This window comes from Mytilus edulis, chromosome 2 (assembly GCF_963676685.1).
Source record: "Mytilus edulis chromosome 2, xbMytEdul2.2, whole genome shotgun sequence".
In the NCBI taxonomy this organism is placed as follows: domain Eukaryota; kingdom Metazoa; phylum Mollusca; class Bivalvia; order Mytilida; family Mytilidae; genus Mytilus; species Mytilus edulis.
This window is the reverse complement of record NC_092345.1, coordinates 73,835,015-73,839,879: the sequence shown is the minus strand read 5'-3', so window position 1 is coordinate 73,839,879 and position 4,865 is coordinate 73,835,015. Positions and strand designations below refer to the sequence as shown.

The following is a 4,865-nucleotide window of genomic DNA, read 5'->3' as shown; positions in this document are numbered from 1 at the left end:
AAAGTCAATTTCGTCTACCTCACAAAATCTTGTTAGGCACTATTATATCACTCAATCCAAGATATTCTGAAAAAAAAAAGAATAACTTTTAGTAAAGGTAGTAAAAACTGTTTTGCTGCCTAATTGCTATACAATCCAAGTGAACCTGATACAGTCTTATAAATAAGGAAAATAAAATATTGTCTACCTCATCCTATCGTATACAACAACATATTAAGATATCTCTGACACAGCTTCATCACTATAGTTAAACTACTAACTTTTGCATAATATAAATAACAGAGTTTGGTCCAGAAAATTTGGATAGTAAAAACAGTTTTGCTGTCCACTTCTGTACATCAGACAAATTCAGCTTCTGTATTACTATCAACATACAAAACACCAGTTACTAAATATCATACGATAGTAGAGACAGTTTGGCTTTCCGCTAAGAACAATTCACTAGAGATCATCCTATTTATGTCATAACTCTCTATATATTATCTATATTATAATCATCATATTACCGACCGTGCGAGGGCTGAAAAGCCAGTCAAGGTCGTTAAACACTTCCATATATATACATATAACCTAATTTAACAGTTTTATCATCAAGATAGTAAAACCAGTTTGTAATGGTATTCTCTGTAGTTGCATGGTTTGCTGTCTTATTCATTCGCCTCCACATTTGATATGGCTATTCTGCACACCATATTGTAAAATACATTTCGCCTATATTCATAAACATGGTTATTTCTATTCCCTTCTTTACAATTAACTTTAATTATCACACACTGTAAAAATCGTGCTTAGAATTTAAACACTTGTGATACATGTTTAGATCTAAACGTGTTTAGGATTGTGTTTAATTTCTAAACACATTTTTCAGTAAGCACATAATATTTAAGTATGACGTGAATTTAAACACGTTTAAAAATGAAAGTGTATAGAAATTAAACACATTTTTTAAAGCTAAACACGATTCTAAACACAACCCTAAACACATTGTATTGATACACGTTTAGATATAAACATGTAAAAAAAGTGCACAAACGCTATGCTAAGAATTGTGTTTAGAATCTAAACACCGTTTTTACAGTGCATGCTAACATTAGATTTTGAAATACAGTTAACACATATATATTTGCCAAAAAAAGATTGCAATGAAATTGTTTAGGAGTTGAATAGATTTTGTAATTGAATGTACCAAATAATAATTGTATCCTCTTATGGTTTTTTTTCAGAATGGATAAATTAAGAAAGGGACGAAAAGATTCTAAATGTAGATTGTGTGAAAAAAGAACAAAACCCGGAAAAAGAAGACCTTTGTGTGGAGAAACAAATAAAAATCTACGCAATTTTCTCAGTAAGAATTTCCTTGTTTTACCTAATGATGATGACGTTATCTGTGATACTTGTCGACGGAAATACTACAGAGAAGGGGCAAGCACAAGTAAATACACCAACTGTTCTTACAACTGATACAAATGCAAATGATCCTGATTTTATGCCACCATCCGCAACTAAAAGAGCAAAATTAAGTTCTCCTTTATCAATATCGCTTCCGGTAACTTCAACAATTAAAGGTCATGCACAATGTTGTCTTTGCAAAAAGCGTGGTCCAAAACTTATGGTTGTTCCACAAGAAGCACGATTTAACACATTTTTGGAAAAGAATATAATTATTCCTGCTGGATCACGGTGCTGTCCTCGTCATTTATGTACTGAAGGTTTTACAAAAGAATCTAACGAAGACATACTAGTGTGTATAAGATTCTGACTTCAATCGCAGCGGACTACTTGAATTGATAGATACAATTAGAGAACATGCATTAAAAAATAAAAACGCTAGAATTGATTTTGATAAATCTTCTTCTTTAAATGACACAGACTTTCGAAATTTGACTGGCTTAACAATAACTGTTTTTGAAGACTTATGTTCTCACATTCCAAACTCAGCTATAAGAGATACCCGAGTACGAAGCATGAGAACATGTATTGGTATATTTTTGACCAAACTTCGTTCGGGGATGTCTAATAAGATTTTAGCAACTTTGTTTAATATAGGCAAAGATTCTATCAGGAAAGCTATTTCATCCGCAAGAGATGCAGTTAAACAGCACTTTACACCAAAATATTTAGGATTTGATCATGTATCCCGAGAAAGTGTTATACAAAACCATACTCGTCCACTGGCACAAACATTATTTGGTGATATCACAAACACAACTGCCATACTCGTAATTGATGGTACATATATTTACATACAAAAGAGCGGACAATTTAAATTTCAACGTAGTACATATAGCATGCACAAATTTCGCAACCTGATTAAGCCAATGATGTTTGTCACAACTACAGGATACATTGTAAGTGTGATTGGACCCTATCTTTGTAACAGCAAACAATGATGCCAAAACTTTAAACTCAATTTTCAAAAATAACTTTAACAAGGAATGGTTTGATAAAGATGATGTTGTTGTGGTTGATCGGGGATTTCGAGACAGTATCGACCTCTTAGAGGATTTTGGTATTCAAACTAAAATGCCAAGCTTTCTCAAACGTAACGAGAAGCAACTTTCGGTTGAAGACGGTAACACAACACGTCTAGTAACAAAGGTCCGCTGGGTTGTTGAGTCCGTTAATGGTAGAATCAAGCAGTGGCGATTGCTTGACAAGGTATTACCAAATTCCCTTATACCGTATGCTGGTGAATATACACGTTTTGTCAGTGCCATATGTAATACGTATAGACCACCACTTAATGCTGGTAATGAAACTGATGACCTTCTCTTAGGTGCAAAAATGCTTCACATGTCAAAGAAAAAAATGAGCTCATGGAACGGGTATCAAATGAAAACTTACATTCCAGAAGTGGTAGGTGGCAAAAAATAGATGGCAACGATTCAGTTGAAGATTTTCCGAAGCTGTTGGAGGAGGACATCAGGGACATAACGCTCGGTGTATACCAGGTTAAACTAGCAAAGAGTTATACTGAGGAACATTTAGAAAATGACGAGTACTATGAAGTCATGCAACAGGGACATCAACTTATTAGGGTTATAATGGCAAGCAGACATACAAGCAGCAAAACGCATAACCTATGGATTACATACGATGACTGCTGCATAAAAGCTTGGTACTGTACTTGCAAGGCCGGTGCTCGAATTGTTGGTACTTGTCATATTTCGTCAGTTATATGGTTTCTAAGTTTTTACCGGCATCAAAGTTGCAAAGGAAATCAAGCAAAGCAATGGAAGGACTATGTCCATGATGCTAACCAGCCGGAAGTAATTGATGATAGTGACAGTGAACCGGAGGAGTAAACATGTTAAGCATTTGTATTTTACTGAACAATAACTTGGACATATAGGCATATAGTATAATGCCATTTTTGTTTTGTATGTCCTTGTTGGGGAAAAAAACTGACGTACGTCGATATCAGGGTACCATTATGCCGAGATGACGAATATAGCAGGGAAGACATTTGTTGTAATAGTTCAACTGGTAAATTCGAACACTGAATTGTCACACTGGGTTGCGCATTGTATTTTTAGTTTGATATGAAGAACATGTGAACAGTTTCTAAAGATAAACGTGCTAACAATATTTCAGTTTAAATAAATTTGAGTAATTCTTGAAATGTGTAGTTTATGAAATTGTGAACTTTATCAGCAGAGTACATAAAAGTACACACAAACTCATTTTTGGTAATTCAAGGTAAAAGAAAACACAAACAATAACTGTAGATTCCCTCTAATTTAGTCATACATAGAACGAATGTTAGTTTTGTTGTAACCATAGCAACTATATTACTGATATTAAATAGTTAAACTTTATATCAATTTTATTCCTTATTGTATTAATACAATGTTTCACTAGTAATAATGTATTCACGTTGATTATTTACTGTGTAATCTATTGTAAAAAGTACACAATACAGTATAAAGTAAGTTATATCAGCTTTGGAATAGTAAAGACTGCTTTGCTGTCCAAAATTTATCCAGAGTTATTGAGAAAGAAAAGGAACTTCAGTAAATAAATCTGTCAACTTATATTGGCTTCAGAATAGTAAAGACTGCTTTGCTGTCCAAAAAACAAATAAATTTATCCAGAGTTATTAGAGAAAGGAAGGGAACTTCAGTAATATATTTGTCAAGTTTATTGGCTTCAGAATAGTTAAGACTGCTTTGCTGTCCAAAAAAAACCAAATAGATTTATCTAGAGTTATTAGAGAAAGGAAAGGAACCTCAGTAAATAAATTTGTCAAGTTTTACTAGCTTCAGCATAGTAAAGACTGCTTTGCTGTCATCTAAATCTAGAATGTCTAACTAAGGATTTTCTTATCCCAGGCATAGATTACCTAAGCCGTATTTGGCACAACTTTTTGGAATTTTGGATCATCAATGCTCTTCAACTTTGTACTTGTTTGGCTTTATAAATATTTTGATATGAGCGTCACTAATGAGTCTTATGCAGACGAAACGCTCGTCTGGCGTAATTAATTATTATCCTGGTACCTTTGATAACTACTTACACTACTGGGTCGATGCCACTGCTGGTGGACGTTTCGTCCCCGAGGGTATCACCAGCCCAGTAGTTAACACTTCGGTGTTGACATGAATATCAATAAGATAGTAATTTTTATAAATTTCCTGTTTACAAAACTTTGAATTTAAAAAAAAAACTGAGGATTTTCTTATCCCAGGCATAGATTTTCAGAAATTAAAATGTGACGTAATTTTGTGCCTTTTCACCACTTCGTATGTGACGTCAATTTTATGACTTTTTGCGTTGAGGCCTGGACTAAGTGGAGTGTGTCTATTTTCTGTGTTGGTCTTTGTACTATGTATTCGGGTTTTGTTTTCTGTAATTAGTTAAGACTT

At 33.7% G+C, this 4,865-nt stretch overlaps 1 pseudogene; it reads left to right on the top strand.

Annotated features, from left to right (window-relative positions):
- The first annotated feature begins 1,224 nt into the window (after positions 1–1,224).
- LOC139511010 (uncharacterized) lies at positions 1,225–3,674 on the top strand (annotated as a pseudogene).
- The last annotated feature ends 1,191 nt before the right edge of the window (positions 3,675–4,865 follow it).